Genomic DNA, 20,850 nt, shown 5'->3' on the forward strand with positions numbered 1-20,850 from the left:
AGAGTGGCAGGCGAACGACAGGTCAAGGGAAAACCAAAAAGACGGTAACAGGTCAAAACGTCAGGCTATCTCTGTTGAAAATGCATCCAGGGACCTGTTAGACGATTTACCGCCAGAACGTTGGCGTCCCTATCGGCTATTCCCTCGTGAAAGTCCATTGAGTCGGTTGCGTATCGGTCCGACGAAAAGGAAAAACCAAGAATTTAGTGAAGAGAAAAACTCTAGGGAATCTAAATATCTAAATCCAAGATTCGACTGCGAGATTCTTGGTTGAAGGCGAGTGGGCTATTCAGTCGTCAGAAGCCGTATAGCGCTGAGTCCGGTTGGGGTAAGTGCTGCGGGAAGAGAAGAGAAGGGCTAAAGGAGAATAAAGAGTTGTCCCATTTGTAGTCTTAGCGCTTAGTAAATCGAGTTAAGCAGTGCGGATTCGATCGTCCAAGGAAGCCAGCCAGCAAACAACAGCAGCCGCAAGCCTAACAAAGTGGCGTTTAAACCTTTGGGATTGTCAGGAAAGCGCTCAGCCATCGGAGAAGCGAGCGTGGAAGCAGAGGGAGAAGACATTTGAGGAGCGCTTGGTCCCCCCAAGCGGCTAGCTTCCCGAGGCGTTGGCGTCGGCACTTTAGTAGTCGAGCGCGACGCGGCAGATAAGGAGGGCCCGTCCCTTGGTCGCGAGCAGATCGGCGGAGAGAAAGTGTCGATCTAGCACCGTCGGAGATTGGCCGTTTGGCCTTTTCTTTGCTTTCGCGTACCTTTCACCTGCAGAAGCAGGGGAAAAGAATTTGTGCTGTTCCCTTTCGCTCAGGAGGTGGAAAGGAAACATAGATAACAGTCGGGAGAAAGAGAATAGAAAAAACGAGGGGGAACGTTGTGAGTTGCTGCGGACACCGCAACTCTACAGTAATACCCGATACTTAGTCAGTATGGCTCTCCTCCGGCAGACGCCGCTAATATTGAACGACACGACAAAGAGTGCGTGCGAGAGAGACAGAAAATCAGTCTGAGCGTGACGTCGGGCGCTGCGTAGCCACTGCAAATTGATTTCTTGCTTTTGGCTACAAAAATTATCCGATCTGATCCAGATTAAGCAATCTGATAGATATGGTCATTATCTATGATTCTGCGTTTTTAGTTTTCTCGAATGAGCAATATTGTGGATGCAACAGATTTTCGTTCTTTGTGTGGGCGGAAGGGGGTGGGGCGAAATTTTGAGATACACGTTTTGTAGTAAGATCTAACAGAAGTGCGGATACCAAATTTGGTTACTCTAGCCTTAATAGTCTCTGAGATTTTTGAATATCCCCAGATTTTCGTCCTTTGCGGGGGCGGAAGGGGGTGTGGCGAAATTTTGAAACAAACTCGTCTCGGTCCGATATATTAGGAGTGTGGATACCAAATTTGGTTGCTCTAGCTTTTGTAGTCTCTGAGATCTAGCCGCTAATGTTTTACTCTAAGCAAGGCCGCCTATGCTACGTGTGTGTTAGAGAGGGACAGGGCGAGAAAAAATGAAATTGTTTTCTTGATGCTGGCTATAATAATTATACGATCTGGTTCAGATTTTGCACTCTAGAAGATATAGTCATCTTCTACGATTCTGCGTTTTTAGTTTTCTCGTATCGTCGAAATTGTGGATGCCACAGATTTTCGCCCTTTGTGGGGGCGGAAGTGGGCGGGGCAAAATTTTGAAATATTTTTGTAGCAGTGACATATCACAGAAGTCTGGGTCCAAAACATCGTTTCTCTAGCTCTTATAGTTTTTGAGCACTAGGCGCTGAAGGGGGCGGACAGACGGACGGACAGACGGACAGACGGACAGACAGACAGACAGACAGGGCCCAATCGACTCGGCTATTGATGCTGATCAAGAATATATATACTTTATGGGGTCGGAAACGATTCCTTCTGGACGTTACACACATCCACTTTTACCACAAATCTAATATACCCCAATACTCATTTTGAGTATCGGGTATAAAAAGAGGAAGCAACGGATTGACGGAGTAATTGTATTCGTGTTTGTAAATGTGTAATTAATTATGATTTCTGTGCGGAGTTAATTAGGAGAGAGTTAGATTTGATTCCGGTAGTGGCTTCTCGTGACTCTCGCCGATCTGCAAATATGATTTCCAACAACCTTGTGCCCATTTAAGTGTTCTTCCGCCACAGCAGCTTTAGGTATTCATCGAGGAAAGCGCTTTCGCCGATGGAGCCATAAACTGGAGAAAAGGTATGAGTGGACTTAAATTCTGTTATTAATAAATTACAACTTGAAACAAGGGAACTAGGGCCGGTCGGTGAGTGAGAGGGAGAAGAGCCCACTCGCATTGGTTTCGTAACATTACGGAATCAGCAAGCAAGTTAGTTTGTCCATTTCGGACGTGTTTTGTATATCATTTGTATGGCACATAGCCAAGTATTTGTAGGACTTTTATACATATATTTCATTTAGCTATTCTTTTAATGTGGGTGATTATATTATGGTATTTGCGGGTAATGTTATTGTTTTAGCCAGTAAGTGAATAAACTTTATAATTTATTAATCTAGCGCTTTGCTTTCGCTGGCAAATTCCCCATGTAGGACGCCCCGGACAAAGGGGCCATTCCGTCATTAAATCGAACGGTTTGGAATGGCCATGGTAGGGTGCGCGACACGACCTCGACAACACCAGAGGCGGAGTTGAGATACCTTTCCAGCACACATCCACTATTCTATTCAGGGATAAACAGTGTCTCCCGGTTAAGCATTTTCGTCGTGACACGCTACTTCATTCGCGGTATAATGCGTATAGGCCACCAGCAGGAGGGGGGCAAGAACATCACTCCAATAGCCGACGAGCAGAGGCCGGAAACCCAAAGCGTGTGCTTCCCTTCGCTGAATAACAGCTAGCCTGGCAGGATTTATATACACAGACGTGCGTAGGTGACACGTTACATTTATGAATCATAGATATAGTATTATAACTAAAAATTGGCGCCCAACGTGGGGCCACACCTTATTCAGGTGTGACACCATCAACACTGTGACATCCTTTTTGTTGTTTTTAAAACTTCCCGATTCAGCATAGACGGCATTGACCAAAATTGTTTCTCTGGAAGTGGTCATTGCTCAAGAATATCTTCTTTTCTCAACACCAAGTAGAGGGTCCGTCAGACGATTCGGAAAACGGTAGTAGAAGTTTTGACTTCTGGAGCGTCTTCTGGCCACGTCTGAGGAGCGTTTCGAAAAGTGCATCGATCTTAATAATACCCTACTTTTTCTGAGGCAGGAGTCTTAAACATGGTCTTTCGGGCGCATAGGACTGCAGAGGGAATCTCGTTTACTTACGGAACCCTGCCCACGGCTGAAGGACTGTGCGGAAGGCTTAGCCATTGCTGCTGATGAGTTTTAGCGCGTTGGACATACTCGGATTAATCTTGATTATAGAATTCCGTTGGCCACGAGTGAAATCAGAAGCAGCATGCTCATTTCAGGTATAGAGTGCCGAGCCGAGATTTTTGGACGACAGCGGCGCGAATCAAAGCAGCAGCTGGCCACGGCTCGCGCATGCAGTTGTTGTTGGTTTTGATTAGACAGCGACAAGTGCAAGGCGTCTGCGCGCGTACACATTCTTTTAATTTTCTTTTGTGCTTAGGAATTGGGGTCTCAATTAGCATAGGGTCCGTTTCGCATGGGGATTAGCTATGCGTAAGGCAAAAATTTTTATGACTTTATTTTATCGTATCATATTCTTTGCGTTCTATTCTTGTGGTTTACATTCCATGTGTGTTATTTGGTAGGGCTGTTGATTTGCTAGCTCTCTCGCTGTACAAGGGAAGCGAGACTTGAGAACAGCTGTGGCGGTTGCTGGGCCATTGACCCTAAGTTGGCAACGTAGGAAGCTATGAATTATAACACGAGGAATCAGTTCTCTTTGCAATTTGAGTTCACGTACAATTACTTATTATTTTTGAATTTTTAGGTCATCTTAGGTTTGCTAGCATAAGTTATCTGACTTTTAACTAGAATACTTAATTTAGTTTTACTATTAATACATTTTTAACTTTGGTTTTGTCTGCGTTTGATAAGTAAGTGTTTAGGTTTTGTCGTGTAGTTTTTGTGGGATATATTCTTGTCAGGACAGTTAGGAATTAAGTTTGATTTATTTTTTTGTACAATGGAGAACCCCGATAACGAGCCTGAACCGGCTCCGGCGCCAAAATGCCAGTTGTGTGGGAAAACTTTGGCTTCGGCTCCTACATTGAAAACAAAGTGCAGCCACGAGTTTCACAAAACTTGTATTGAGTCACATGTCAAGACCCATACTACCTGTCCCACATGCAAGACGCTATGCGTCGATAGAAGTACTCCTCATAATACCAGGTCCCAGGCCAAGCAAAACGAGCAGCCATAACCGCTGAAAGAGTTAGTAGCATGGTTACACAGGCCATCAGCACGATGCAAAACGAGGTGGTAGCCCAGCTCACGGACAAAATGGCTCAAATCATTCAGTCCAGCATAGCAGCACATTTCCAAGAGACTGGCAATAGCATTCCTCAAGGGAATAGACGTGGGGAAGCGGATAACCCGTCCAACAAAATAGGGACAGAGAAGTGGAGGAAACATTCCGACAGGGACTGAATAGTCAGTATTCAGCACAGTTTCCGAGCTACGACCGTCCAAGCAGTGCAGTCTCAGATCTGAGTCAGCGACCGGACAAAGTCGCCCATATCCTCAATAGTTGGAAATTACGTTTTAATGGGACCCAAGAAGGATTGAGCATTGATAATTTTCTCTATAGGGTAGAGGCTTTGACGCATCAGACTCTCGAGGGAAATTTTCCAGTTCTGTGCAGTAACGCCAGTCTGCTTTTTGACGGAAAGGCCAGAGATTTTTATTGGCGTTACCACAAGACTTCCGGATCGATGAGATGGGACCGGTTATGCCAAGCCCTAAGAAAGCAGTTTAGGGATTCTCGAACCGATGTGTATATCAGAGAAGCGATAAGGGACAGGAAGCAAAAAGAAAAAGAAAATTTCGATTCCTTCCACGACGCCCTGGTACAGCTGATGGATGATTTGAAACTCCCATGTCAGAGAAAGCGATTGTGGAAACTTTACGGCGCAATTTGCGACCTGAAATTAGACATGAGCTCCTGAATGCCCAAATCGACTCCGTAGAACGTTTGAGAGAAGTCTGTCGTAGAAGGGAGGGTTTTCTCGACGACATTGGGCGGAGTCATGGGTACCAGAAATTGATTCCTTTCCGGAAACAGGTTGCGGAATTGGTAGAGGAAGCCCAATTAGAGGAGGCCTCCGAATTCTCGGATGTAGAAGAAGAGGACGAGGTGGCAGCCATGGCACTGATTTGCTGGAACTGCCGAAAGGAGGGGCATCGCTACCACGATTGCGATAGCAAAAGGAAAATTTTTTGCTTTGGGTGCGGAGCACCTAATAAATATAAGCCGTCGTGTAGCAAATGCCAAAAAAACGGCAAAGTGAACACCCAGCCTCGCCAGCCGGTCAGTGTTCAGCGCAAGCAGTCGAGTGCAGAGGCGAAATCCCAGTAGGGATACTTAAAACTACCGCCCAGCTTCCGTCTGAGAAATCAGAATCCGACATACACCAAGCTTTAGTCTGGCCACAACTAGTCCATGCCAGATCCCATTCGCTTTTCACCAACGACCAACCCAGTAATAAGTCCCTCACAAGGAGTGCAAGAAGGATGAGAGCGTTCCGGCAGGCGGCGAAAGCGATAAATTGCATTCGTTACAAGCAGAAGGACAAGCGTCCATATGCGGAAGTTCGCCTGTTGGATCAAACGGTCCTTGGTCTATTGGACACCGGAGCAGCTATGAGTGTTATTGGCGGAAAGTTAGCAGAACGCGTAATCCAAAGCCGAATTCCTTTTAAGAGAGGAGTTGTAAATGCTTCCACTGCGGATGGACGGAGGCAAGAGGTAGTGGGACGACTACGGACACCGGTGCAGTATAAGGGTGCAGTGAAGGACCTTGAGCTGCACATTATTCCAACGCTCAGCCAGGACTTGTATTTAGGGATCGATTTTTGGTCAAGTTTCGATTTATTACCACCCAGCATGTCGCTGGCAGAGATAGTTCATGAACCGCAGAACCTCAGCCGAGCGGAAATGGACCAGTTGCAAGCGACCATCAATTTATTTCCTTCGTTTTCCGTTTCCGGTCTAGGAAAGACGGCTCTGCTTTCGCATTCAATTGATGTAGGTGATGCAAAAGCCGTGAAGCAGAGACACTTCCCTGTATCTCCTGCGGTAGAGAAATTGTTATATGCGGAGATAGATCGGATGCTCAGCTTAGGGGTGATAGAGGAATCCGATAGTGCGTGGTCATCACCAGTAGTATTGGTGCAGAAGCCAGGAAAGGTGAGGCTATGTTTAGATAGTAGGAAAGTTAACGCGGTGACCAAAAAAGACGCGTATCCGTTACCACAAATTGATGGGATTCTAGGACGTCTTCCTAAGGCGTTGTTTATTTCGAGCCTGGATCTTAAGGATGCCTATTGGCAAGTTGCCTTAGAGCCGAGCTCACGCGATAAAACAGCGTTCACGGTTCCGGGGAAACCTCTCTACCAGTATAAGGTAATGCCTTTTGGTCTCACTAATGCTTCGCAGACCATGACAAGGCTGATGGACAAGGTAATTCCGGCCAGTTTAAGAAATGAAGTTTTTGTGTACCTGGACGACCTTTTGATTGTGTCGGACAGTTTTGAGTCACATCGGAGGGTGTTGAGTGAAGTGGCAAGTTACATAAAAGCGGCAGGGTTAACGCTGAATGTGGAGAAAAGCAAGTTTTGCATGAAGTCAGAGCGGTATTTGGGGCATATAGTAGGCGATTCGTACAGATCCGGATAAGATTTCGGCTATGTCCGATTTTCCTTTGCCAAAATCCCTAAAGTCTCTGCGTCGCTTCCTAGGAATGGTAGGCTGGTACAGGAAGTTTATAAGCAACTTCGCATCGGTAGCCGCGCCTCTCACGAACTTGCTCAAACCCAGACAGAAATTTTCAATGACTCCAGAGGGTCAGGAGGCTTTTGAAAAGTTGAAGGAGATGCTTTGCTCAGCACCAGTTTTGCGTAGTCCTGATTTTAGCAAACCATTCTATGTTCACTGTGACGCTAGCAAGACAGGCGTTGGGGGAGTGCTGGTGCAGAAGACGCCGGAGGGGGACGAATATCCGATTGCGTTTGTATCGAAAAAACTCAGCTAAGCCCAAAAGAATTATTCGGTCACCGAACAAGAATGTCTGGCCGCAATAGTTTGCATAAATAGGTTCAGAGCTTACATCGAGGGGCATGAATTTACTGTAATCACTGATCACGCCTTTTTAAAGTGGCTCATGTCACAAACTGACTTACACTCACGTCTAGCCCGATGGGCATTAAAGCTGCAGAGTTTCTCGTTTAAAATCGAGCATCGTAGCGGCAGGCTTAATGTGGTTCCGGATGCTCTTTCTCGCGTAAATGAGGAGGAAGTGGCGACTCTAGACGCGAGCAATGGGTTGTTGGTGGATTTGGAATCGCCAGAATTCAAGGCAGAAGATTACGTGGAGATCGGAGAAAGGGTTAGGGGCAATATTGATAAGTTGCCAGATCTCAAAATTGTAGATAACTTGTTGTATCGTAGGTCAGATCACGCAACAGGAGAGGTGCTACATGATTTGGAAACTCTGGATTCCTCAAGGGTTAGTGGTTACGTTTTGCGTAACGCGCACGACAATCCACTGGCTTCCCATGGAGGCATTCACAAAACCCTAGAAAGGATACGGCGGTATTATTACTGGCCTGGTTTGGTTGCCGATGTGAAGAAGTATATCCAGGTTCGTGATGTCTGCAAGACTACCAAGGCCCCAATACAATCCAGAGACCGAAGATTGGAATTGCGCCCGAGTCACAACGTTTCATCCAGAAATTATATGTAGATTTCCTGGGGCCATATCCCCGTTCAAGAAGTGGACATATAGGCATCTTTATCGTCCTCGATCACTATTCTAAATATGTGTTTCTTAAGGCAGTGAAGAAGTTGACCGCGGACGTGGTAGTCAAATACATGCAGCAAGATCTTTTCCATGCTTTCGGGGTTCCGGAGACAATAGTATCCGACAATGGCACACAATTTAAGTCTGAGGCATTCCAAAAGCTACTCCGGGAATATAAAGTTTCGCACATTCTCACGGCCCTGTACGCACCCCAAGCTAATGCTTCCGAACGTGTAAATCGCTCGGTGATTGCAACAATCCGACTGGGACGAGCACCTCAGCAGCATTTGCTGCGCATTGCGTTCGGCGGTGCATGCAAGTCTGAATGCAACTCCTTATTATATGGTGTTCGGACAGCATTTCATCACGTCCGGGGCAACATACAAGCTTCTGAGAGCATTGCGGGTGATGGACGACAGGTCAGCAGTTTTCTCGCGGGAGGATTCATTAGACTTGGTTCGAAGCAAGGCTCTAGAAGTCATGAAAAAACAGAACGATAAGAATGAACGGCAGTATAACTTACGGTCGAGAGACATATCCTACAATGTCGGCCAGGAGGTGTTCCGAAGAAATTTCAGGCAGAGCAATTTTCAGTCAGGGTACAGCGCGAAGTTGGGTCCGGCCTTTCTGAAGGCCAGGGTCAAAAAGAAGATAGGGCAGGCCTACTATGAGTTAGAGGATTTGCAGGATCGTTACGTAGGACGGTTTCACGCGAAAGATCTTCGTCAGTAAACCAACTGATTCAAGCTGTCCTGTTATCATTCTTGGGAGTGTGACCCCCAAGCCTGATCTTTCGGGGGTGCTTTTGTAGCGCTTGTAGCAGGAAATGCTGAGTTTTTTTGTGGCGCCATCTAGTGCTCAGAGTGGCAGGCGAACGACAGGTCAAGGGAAAACCAAAAAGACGGTAACAGGTCAAAACGTCAGGCTATCTCTGTTGAAAATGCATCCTGGGACCTGTTAGAGGATTTGCCGCCAGAACGTTGGCGTCCCTATCGGCTATTCCCTCGTGAAAGTCAATTGAGTCGGTTGCGTATCGGTCCGACGGAAAGGAAAAACCAAGAATTTAGTGAAGAGAAAAACTCTAGGGAATCTAAATATCTAAATCCAAGATTCGACTGCGAGATTCTTGGTTGAAGGCGAGTGGGCTATTCAGTCGTCAGAAGCCGTATAGCGCTGAGTCCGGTTGGGGTGAGTGCTGCGGGAAGAGAAGGGCTAAAGGAGAATAAAGAGTTGTCCCATTTGTAGTCTTGGCGCTTAGTATATCGAGTTAATCAGTGCGGATTCGATCGTCCAAGAAAGCCAGCCAGCAAACAACAGCAGCCGCAAGCCTAACAAAGTGGCGTTTAAGCCTTTGGGACTGTCTGGAAACCGCTCAGCCATCGGAGAAGCGAGCGTGGAAGCGGCTAGCTTCCCTAGGCGTTGGCGTCGGCACTTTAGTAGTCGAGCGCGACGCGGCAGATAAGGAGGGCCCGTCCCTTGGTCGCGAGCAGATCGGCGGAGAGAAAGTGTTAATCTAGCACCGTCGGAGATTGGCCGTTTGGCCTTCTCTTTGCTTTCGCGTACCTTTCACCTGCAGAAGCAGGGGAAAGAATTTGTGCTGTTCCCTTTCGCCCAGGAGGTGGAAAGGAAACACAGATAACAGTCGGGAGAAAGAGAAAAGAAAAAAAAAGAGGAAGCAACGGATTGACGGAGTAATTATATTCGTGTTTGTAAATGTGTAATTAATTATGATTTCTGTGCGGAGTTAATTAGGAGAGAATTAGATTTGATTTCGGTAGTGGCTTCTCGTGACTCTCGCCGATCTGCAAATATGATTTCCCCCAACCTTGTGCCCATTTAAGTGTTCTTCCACCACAGCAGCTTTAGGTATTCATCGAGGAAAGCGCTTTCGCCGATGGAGCCATAAACTGGAGAAAAGGTATGAGTGGACTTAAATTCTGTTATTGATAAATTACAACTTGAAACAAGGGAACTAGGGCCGGTCGGTGAGTGAGAGGGAGAAGTGCCCACTCGAATTGGTTTCGTAACATTACGGAGTCAGCAAGCAAGTTAGTTTGTCCATTTCGGACTTGTTTAGTGTATCGTTTGTATGACACATAGCCAAGTATTTGTAGGAATTTTATACATATTTCATTTAGCTATTCTTTTAATGTGGGTGATTTGGTATGGTATTATGGTATTTGCGGGTAATGTTATTGTTTTAGCCAGTAAGTGAATAAACTTTATAATGTATTAATCTAGCGCTTTGCTTTCGCTGGCAAATTCCCCATGTAGGACGCCCCGGACAAAGGGGCCATTCCGTCATTAAATCGAACGGTTTGGAATGGCCATGGTAGGGTGGGCGACACGACCTCGACAACACCAGAGGCGGAGTTGAGATACCTTTCCAGCACACATCCACAATTCTATTCAGGGATAAACAGTGTCTCCCGGTTAAGCATTTTCGTCGTGGCACGCTACTTCATTCGCGGTATAATGCGTATAGGCCACCAGCAGGAGGGGGGCAAGAACATCACTCCAATAGCCGACGAGCAGAGGCCGGAAACCCAAAGCGTGTGCTTCCCTTCGCTGAATAACAGCTAGCCTGGAATACACAGACGTGCGTAGGTGACACGTTACACATTAAAGCTGGGATCCTATGCCAGAGCAGAACGCAATACTTTTCATATCCCACCTTGGGTTTCCTTAACCAATCCCATAACTTTCGACATTGACAATGAGGCTTCATCAGCATTCGTTCGCTCACAGTCTTTATCATAATGATGATGATAATGATAATAATGTGCATGTGTGTGGTGTGTGACTCTCGTTTAGGACCTGGGCTCAAAAGTGCAATGCACGGCAGAAAAATCAACACGAGCTGATTCAAGGGGTAAAGATATGTATCTTTGGCACACCGAAGTGCCGACACTCTTTCAATTCAAGCTTGTTCACAGCCCAGCGATTCGCAAATGCGGCCAATGAGTATGTGTTGTGAGTATATAACAGCCCATCCGATCCGATCAGGCGATTCATCAGTGAAGATTTTCTCTCCTTTCGCTTTTCTGCTTAGTGGGGTCCCAAGTGTGGGAAAAGCCACGAGGGCGTGAAACTCAAGAAAAGCATGAAGAAAATTACGATTGAACCGGTGACTAGCTCATGGTCTTCCTCGAGCGAACCGACTGCCTTTGTTCAACTGGGACGATGAGGTCTGAGCGTGTCCATCTCGGCCAGTGAGAACTTGCTCGTAGCGGGTCAGCAGATTGGTGCGGACAATGGCGCCGTTCAGTTCCGCCTGGGCCTTGATGGCCTGTGGGAAAAGAGAGGAGAGAAAACAGTTGGATAAAGCCGAGGAAGAAAAGGAAATATAAACCCACCTGAGTATCGCTGACAGCCAGACCATTCAGGAGATTGAACAGCACAATGGTCATGAAGAACACAAAGAGCAGGAAGATCAGGTAAGTGTAGACGCTGTCAAACTTTATGTCACCGGCATCAAATTCTCCCGTGAGCATCACAATCGTCTTGATGAGCGCCTCGATGGGCACGGAGAATGTGTTGAAGTGACCATCATCTTCTCCCTCCTTTGCTAGCTCTGGCGTGCTGTCCTTCGTAGAGGAGGAATCCACCTGGGGCTTGCCAAACAGTATGTAGAAGCACAGACTAAACGTAAGCACAAAGATCGAGTAGAGAGCAAAGCTCTTGATAAAGCTGCTGGAGACGGCGCGCAGCATGAGCATGTGCGTCGAAATTGAGAGTACTGGCAGGGAGCCAACCAGCAGGCAGAACTCCACGGACACCAGCAGAATGGTGAAGACGGCCAGTATGCGCTGCGTCTCCTTGTCGTAGCTGGCTTCCATGCAGGTTAGGATCGACAAGACAATGAGAGCCACCTCCATCAGGTTCGTGATGGACCTGAAGTACAGGAGCGGCGACATGGCAAGCTGTATGACCTCTCGGATCATGAGATACACAATCCGTATCCAAGAGAACAGGCCGAAGAGGGCAGTCAGGCCCGTGTGGTCGCTTTCGTGGAACTTAAGGAGCGTATGCGTGATAATGGAGGCAGTAAAGAGAGAGTAAAGTAGAAAGTTCAGAAAGAAGATCACCGAGAGGCGGTGCCACTTGAGGAAGAGGAAACTCGAGATTAGCGGGTGCTGCAGCAGGTAACGCAGCTCCTTGGAATCGGCGATGTATGCGATTGGAGTCATCTCGTCCTCCAATTGGTGAGGATGGCCAATGCTCCGCTTATCCGACTGCCCGGGCTCTCGCTGGCGTCTCATCAGATTCTTGTAGTTGATGATGATCTCGAAACTCTGGTCAACGGGCTTTTCCCCGTTGGTGGTGATGCAGGAATCGAAGTGCTCCTCCAGCACTTTCGGGTCCATCTCCTGTATGGGAAGATCTCCGAACGCGCTTCTCGCCCCGATGTTCGTTCCCTGCCGTAGAAGCTCCTGTGCCACCTTTGTGTTGCGATACTTGACCGCATAGGAGAGTGGCACCAGGCCAGCCTTGTCCGCCTCATTGATGTCCACACGATCGCTCTCGAGCAGCAGCTGGAAGCAGCGCTGGTGGTCACAGAAGTCGTCCAGCGGCTGCTCACCCAGGCGACTGATAATCGCGTTCAGCAGCTTGGAATTCGATGTCAGCCTCAGCTGCGGTTGCTTCAACAGCTTCTCTAGCGCCCTGTGGTTGCCCCAGATTACGGCCAACTCCACGGGGCTGATGTCGCTCAATTTTGAAGGATTAATGTTGATGCCCGTCTCGAGGATGGCCTCAAAGGCTCGCTGCTTGCCCCGCTTGATACTCTCCGCCAGCAGGGACTGATACTCCTCCTGGTTGGCATTGCATTGGTTGTCTGCGTTTCCGCTGACGTTCTGGTGGTACTCCGCGAACTGTTGCTCGAACTGGTTCTCGTCTCCGTCCCGCAGCGTGCGGAGGAGTCGCTCGCAGTCGATCTCTGCTCCGGCCTCGCGCAGCTCCGGCAACGGCAGTTCCGGATACTGATCCCTCAGCATCTGGCGTACCTGCCCGTTCCGATAGCTGTCAATGTCCAACTGTGGTTGTTTCAGGAAAAGTCGGATCAGCTCCAGCTTAGTGCCTGCCTCAATCTTTCTATTCTTCAGCACATGGTGGAGGGGCGTGAACTCGCCCTGATCCACCAAATTCGGAGAGGCTCCGTACTCGAGCAGCAGCTGAATGCAGGAGCCCACCTGAGAGGCATTCGATCGTCCTGGCGATTGGCCTGGGCACCGCTGTCCAGGGCAGTGTGGAATTCCCGTATGTCCCGATTAGCGAGGGCTGCGCTCAACTGGCCCTGCGGATCGATGAAACCGCAGATGTTAGAGCTTATTCTGCTGTCTGCAAAGAGTCAAGTGAGAATGGGGAGGATGAGCTATGTCTATGTGGGCTTTCGTTAATCTTATCCAACCCACGCTGCGTATGAGTAACTTCTAATGCCGTTTCTATGAAAATGATGCCAGAACCCGCATTGTTAGAGCTCTGCTCTGGTCAATGGAGGGAGGTCTGACCCAACAGACGGTTTCTGTACAGACCTTGAAATGGCCGAAACAAAAGCATGAGAGTGGACCGACCCCCGCAACAAACGGTATTTGACAACGCTTCATGCTACGATGATTTTCACACAAATGACTGTCTGTCCATGGAGCTGGCCAGCAGCTGGAGGCAGAGCCACAATCCCTATCCAAGAGAACAGGCCGAAGAGGGCAGTCAGGCCCGTGTGGTCGCTTTCGTGGAACTTAAGGAGCGTATGCGTGATAATGGAGGCAGTAAAGAGAGAGTAAAGTAGAAAGTTCAGAAAGAAGATCACCGAGAGGCGGTGCCACTTGAGGAAGAGGAAACTCGAGATTAGCGGGTGCTGCAGCAGGTAACGCAGCTCCTTGGAATCGGCGATGTATGCGATTGGAGTCATCTCGTCCTCCAATTGGTGAGGATGGCCAATGCTCCGCTTATCCGACTGCCCGGGCTCTCGCTGGCGTCTCATCAGATTCTTGTAGTTGATGATGATCTCCAAACTCAGGTCAACGGGCTTCTCCCCGTTGGTGGTGATGCAGGAATCGAAGTGCTCCTCCAGCACTTTCGGGTCCATCTCCTGTATGGGAAGATCTCCGAACGCGCTTCTCGCCCCGATGTTCGTTCCCTGCCGTAGAAGCTCCTGTGCCACCTTTGTGTTGCGATACTTGACCGCATAGGAGAGTGGCACCAGGCCAGCCTTGTCCGCCTCATTGATGTCCACACGATCGCTCTCGAGCAGCAGCTGGAAGCAGCGCTGGTGGTCACAGAAGTCGTCCAGCGGCTGCTCACCCAGGCGACTGATAATCGCGTTCAGCAGCTTGGAATTCGATGTCAGCCTCAGCTGCGGTTGCTTCAACAGCTTCTCTAGCGCCCTGTGGTTGCCCCAGATTACGGCCAACTCCACGGGGCTGATGTCGCTCAATTTTGAAGGATTAATGTTGATGCCCGTCTCGAGGATGGCCTCAAAGGCTCGCTGCTTGCCCCGCTTGATACTCTCCGCCAGCAGGGACTGATACTCCTCCTGGTTGGCATTGCATTGGTTGTCTGCGTTTCCGCTGACGTTCTGGTGGTACTCCGCGAACTGTTGCTCGAACTGGTTCTCGTCTCCGTCCCGCAGCGTGCGGAGGAGTCGCTCGCAGTCGATCTCTGCTCCAGCCTCGCGCAGCTCCGGCAACGGCAGTTCCGGATACTGATCCCTCAGCATCTGGCGTACCTGCCCGTTCCGATAGCTGTCAATGTCCAACTGTGGTTGTTTCAGGAAAAGTCGGATCAGCTCCAGCTTAGTGCCTGCCTCAATCTTTCTATTCTTCAGCACATGGTGGAGGGGCGTGAACTCGCCCTGATCCACCAAATTCGGAGAGGCTCCGTACTCGAGCAGCAGCTGAATGCAGGAGCCCACCTGAGAGGCATTCGATCGTCCTGGCGATTGGCCTGGGCACCGCTGTCCAGGGCAGTGTGGAATTCCCGTATGTCCCGATTAGCGAGGGCTGCGCTCAACTGGCCCTGCGGATCGATGAAACCGCAGTTGTTAGAGCTCATTCTGCTGTCTGCAAAGAGTCAAGTGAGAATGGGGAGGATGAGCTATGTCTATGTGGGCTTTCGTTAATCTTATCCAACCCACGCTGCGTATGAGTAACTTCTAATGCCGTTTCTATGAAAATGATGCCAGAACCCGCATTGTTAGAGCTCTGCTCTGGTCAATGGAGGGAGGTCTGACCCAACAGACGGTTTCTGTACAGACCTTGAAATGGCCGAAACAAAAGCATGAGAGTGGACCGACCCCCGCAACAAACGGTATTTGACAACGCTTCATGCTACGATGATTTTCACACAAATGACTGTCTGTCCATGGAGCTGGCCAGCAGCTGGAGGCAGAGCCACAGTCAGAGCCACAGTCACAGCCACATCCGCAGCCGAAAGCTACCCCACAGGTTTCTCGAAAAACAAAAACCAAATCTTCGTTTTGGGGGCAATTAAAGAAAGCGTCTTTAAGTGGTTTTTGTGGTACCCGAACTACAGACTTAATTTGCCCTCCCGTGTAGTTATTAAATTATAACAATCCAACTGAAGACAAGGTAAGATAAGGCCTGAGAAGTACTCCGGGAGTGGCTTGATTGTTCAAAGTGATCTACAAATTTGAATCAAGTTTGGTGTTCGATCTCGCTCGCCTTTTGGTATATCAAAATTTAACGATCATAAAGAATAATCATAAAATAATCGACACATCAATGTCAATTAGCAATCAATTGGTTACGCTTTATGCTTCGAATACTGTTCCGAATGGAGCTTTAGATAAAGCCCTGGGCAGTGCTGAAATCTTGCGATTTATAGGCGGCTCTTTTCGTAAATTTCAAGGCGGCTTCTTCTGTGGGATCTGATCCCTCCAGCCGTCAGCTCAACGTCTTCTCCGCTTTGTTGTGTTCTGTTCTGTTCTGTTCCGTTCTGTCTGCTGTCTGCTTTGATGCTTGAAATGTGTGAGACATCGGCTAATCACACATGAGACCTGGCTAATTTGAATATTCCCCCACTGATTGTTTATCAATAGCCTACGAATTGGGAATCAGGAAACATCGTCTTCTCTTTTGTAGGTAGCTCTTCGGCTAATGTTGCTTTAGTATGCAAACAAATTGAGGATTGTAAATGACGCCCCTGGGGTCAAAATTTGTCGTTGATAAGATAAACAGAATCGCACAATCACCTTCCTTAATTGGCCCTTTATTTGATATTTTCTTGTCTCCCATCTTAACCTCTTCCCCATTCTGGTATTTGTTTTTCCACCTGAGTACGAGTATTTGCCCAAGCAATTGACAAACAACTTCATTGTTTGTCCAAGCTGAAGCTCGACCCAAAGTCTTACTAGGACATCGGTTGACAGAATGGCGTAATATCACAATAATTAACAGAAAACTTAACAGCAAACGATTTCAAAAGTGAGCAACTCCTCTCTCAGTCGCATCTGACCCTAGCAATTAAGAGCACTACTTTCAGAAATATTGATGTAGTCAAGGTAATCTATACTTATTGCGAAAAGCTTCGGAAAACACAAATTTCCCTTAAACTCTTAAACATTTGCTTCATCTACGGAAACCAGTCGAAATCACAGAGTATACGGAGTCTGGAGTGGAATTTTATTCCCCCTTCTCATGGAGCTCACATATGTATATACTATAACACTGGTAAAAAAAAAAAAGTACTCGTATCACTCTGGAATTTGGGAATAAAGTGTGTCACAAAGGAAAGGGAGTCCAACGACATTATTGATATCCAGACTTCTGTGATATGTCACTGCTACAAGAATATTTCAAAACTTCGCCCCGCCCACTTCCGCCCCCACAAAGGACGAAAATCTGTGGCATCCACAATTTTCAAGATACGAGAAAACCAAAAAGAGGACCAGAATCGTAGATGATGACTATATGTTCTAGAGTGCAAAATCTGAACCAGATCGTATAATTATTATAGCCAGAATCAAGAAAACAATTTCATTCTTTCTCGCTCTGTCTCTCTCTAACACACAGGTTTCATGGTCGGTTTGGCCAATTGCAAAATATGAGTTCAAGGATCTCAGAACCTATAAGAGCCAGAGCAACCAAATTTGGTATCCACACTCCTGTGATATCGGACCTTGACCGTTTTGTGTCAAAATTTCGCCACACCCCCTTCCGCCCCCGCAAAGGACGAAAATCTGGGGCATCCACAAATCTCAGAGACTATTAACGCTAGAGTAACCAAATTTAGTATCCGCACTCCTGTTAGATCTCACTATAAAACGTATATCTCAAAATTTCGTCCCACCCCCTTCCGCTCACACAAAGGACGAAAATCTGTTGCATCCACAATGTGCGCTTTATGTCACCGGCATCAAATTCTCCCGTGAGCATCACAATCGTCTTGATGAGCGCCTCGATGGGCACGGAGAATGTGTTGAAGTGACCATCATCTTCTCCCTCCTTTGCTAGCTCTGGCGTGCTGTCCTTCGTAGAGGAGGAATCCACCTGGGGCTTGCCAAACAGTATGTAGAAGCACAGACTAAACGTAAGCACAAAGATCGAGTAGAGAGCAAAGCTCTTGATAAAGCTGCTGGAGACGGCGCGCAGCATGAGCATGTGCGTCGAAATTGAGAGTACTGGCAGGGAGCCAACCAGCAGGCAGAACTCCACGGACACCAGCAGAATGGTGAAGACGGCCAGTATGCGCTGCGTCTCCTTGTCGTAGCTGGCTTCCATGCAGGTTAGGATCGACAAGACAATGAGAGCCACCTCCATCAGGTTCGTGATGGACCTGAAGTACAGGAGCGGCGACATGGCAAGCTGTATGACCTCTCGGATCATGAGATACACAATCCGTATCCAAGAGAACAGGCCGAAGAGGGCAGTCAGGCCCGTGTGGTCGCTTTCGTTGAACTTAAGGAGCGTATGCGTGATAATGGAGGCAGTAAAGAGAGAGTAAAGTAGAAAGTTCAGAAAGAAGATCACCGAGAGGCGGTGCCACTTGAGGAAGAGGAAACTCGAGATTAGCGGGTGCTGCAGCAGGTAACGCAGCTCCTTGGAATCGGCGATGTATGCGATTGGAGTCATCTCGTCCTCCAATTGGTGAGGATGGCCAATGCTCCGCTTATCCGACTGCCCGGGCTCTCGCTGGCGTCTCATCAGATTCTTGTATTTGATGATGATCTCCAAACTCAGGTCAACGGGCTTCTCCCCGTTGGTGGTGATGCAGGAATCGAAGTGCTCCTCCAGCACTTTCGGGTCCATCTCCTGTATGGGAAGATCTCCGAACGCGCTTCTCGCCCCGATGTTCGTTCCCTGCCGTAGAAGCTCCTGTGCCACCTTTGTGTTGCGATACTTGACCGCATAGGAGAGTGGCACCAGGCCAGCCTTGTCCGCCTCATTGATGTCCACACGATCGCTCTCGAGCAGCAGCTGGAAGCAGCGCTGGTGGTCACAGAAGTCGTCCAGCGGCTGCTCACCCAGGCGACTGATAATCGCGTTCAGCAGCTTGGAATTCGATGTCAGCCTCAGCTGCGGTTGCTTCAACAGCTTCTCTAGCGCCCTGTGGTTGCCCCAGATTACGGCCAACTCCACGGGGCTGATGTCGCTCAATTTTGAAGGATTAATGTTGATGCCCGTCTCGAGGATGGCCTCAAAGGCTCGCTGCTTGCCCCGCTTGATACTCTCCGCCAGCAGGGACTGATACTCCTCCTGGTTGGCATTGCATTGGTTGTCTGCGTTTCCGCTGACGTTCTGGTGGTACTCCGCGAACTGTTGCTCGAACTGGTTCTCGTCTCCGTCCCGCAGCGTGCGGAGGAGTCGCTCGCAGTCGATCTCTGCTCCAGCCTCGCGCAGCTCCGGCAACGGCAGTTCCGGATACTGATCCCTCAGCATCTGGCGTACCTGCCCGTTCCGATAGCTGTCAATGTCCAACTGTGGTTGTTTCAGGAAAAGTCGGATCAGCTCCAGCTTAGTGCCTGCCTCAATCTTTCTATTCTTCAGCACATGGTGGAGGGGCGTGAACTCGCCCTGATCCACCAAATTCGGAGAGGCTCCGTACTCGAGCAGCAGCTGAATGCAGGAGCCCACCTGAGAGGCATTCGATCGTCCTGGCGATTGGCCTGGGCACCGCTGTCCAGGGCAGTGTGGAATTCCCGTATGTCCCGATTAGCGAGGGCTGCGCTCAACTGGCCCTGCGGATCGATGAAACCGCAGTTGTTAGAGCTCATTCTGCTGTCTGCAAAGAGTCAAGTGAGAATGGGGAGGATGAGCTATGTCTATGTGGGCTTTCGTTAATCTTATCCAACCCACGCTGCGTATGAGTAACTTCTAATGCCGTTTCTATGAAAATGATGCCAGAACCCGCATTGTTAGAGCTCTGCTCTGGTCAATGGAGGGAGGTCTGACCCAACAGACGGTTTCTGTACAGACCTTGAAATGGCCGAAACAAAAGCATGAGAGTGGACCGACCCCCGCAACAAACGGTATTTGACAACGCTACATGCTACGATGATTTTCACACAAATGACTGTCTGTCCATGGAGCTGGCCAGCAGCTGGAGGCAGAGCCACAGTCAGAGCCACAGTCACAGCCACATCCGCAGACGAAAGCTACCCCACAGGTTTCTCGAAAAACAAAAACCAAATCTTCGTTTTGGGGGCAATTAAAGAAAGCGTCTTTAAGTGGTTTTTGTGGTACCCGAACTACAGACTTAATTTGCCCTCCCGTGTAGTTATTAAATTATAACAATCCAACTGAAGACAAGGTAAGATAAGGCCTGAGAAGTACTCAGGGAGTGGCTTGATTGTTCAAAGTGATCTACAAATTTGAATCAAGTTTGGTGTTCGATCTCGCTCGCCTTTTGGTATATCAAAATTTAACGATCATAAAGAATAATAATAAAATAATCGACACATCAATGTCAATTAGCAATCAATTGGTTACGCTTTATGCTTCGAATACTGTTCCGAATGGAGCTTTAGATAAAGCCCTGGGCAGTGCTGAAATCTTGCGATTTATAGGCGGCTCTTTTCGTAAATTTCAAGGCGGCTTCTTCTGTGGGATCTGATCCCTCCAGCCGTCAGCTCAACGTCTTCTCCGCTTTGTTGTGTTCTGTTCTGTTCTGTTCCGTTCTGTCTGCTGTCTGCTTTGATGCTTGAAATGTGTGAGAGACCTGGCTAATTTGAATATTCCCCCACTGATTGTTTATCAATAGCCTACGAATTGGGAATCAGGAAACATCGTCTTCTCTTTTGTAGGTAGCTCTTCGGCTAATGTTGCTTTAGTATGCAAACAAATTGAGGATTGTAAGTGACGCCCCTGGGGTCAAAATTTGTCGTTGATAAGATAAACAGAATCGCACAATCACCTTCCTTAATTGGCCCTTTATTTGATATTTTCTTGTCTCCCATCTTAACCTCTTCCCCATTCTGGTATTTGTTTTTCCACCTGAGTACGAGTATTTGCCCAAGCAATTGACAAACAATTTCATTGTTTGTCCAAGCTGAAGCTCGACCCAAAGTCTTACTAAGACATCGTTTGACAGAATGGCGTAATATCACAATAATTAACAGAAAACTTAACAGCAAACGATTTCAAAAGTGAGCAACTCCTCTCTCAGTCGCATCTGACCCTAGCAATTAAGAGCACTACTTTCAGAAATATTGATGTAGTCAAGGTAATCTATACTTATTGCGAAAAGCTTCGGAAAACACAAATTTCCCTTAAACTCTTAAACATTTGCTTCATCTACGGAAACCAGTCGAAATCACAGAGTATACGGAGTCTGGAGTGGAATTTTATTCCCCCTTCTCATGGAGCTCACATATGTATATACTATAACACTGGTAAAAAAAAAAAGT

Source organism: Drosophila miranda (assembly GCF_003369915.1).
Source record: "Drosophila miranda strain MSH22 chromosome Y unlocalized genomic scaffold, D.miranda_PacBio2.1 Contig_Y3_pilon, whole genome shotgun sequence".
Taxonomy (NCBI): domain Eukaryota; kingdom Metazoa; phylum Arthropoda; class Insecta; order Diptera; family Drosophilidae; genus Drosophila; species Drosophila miranda.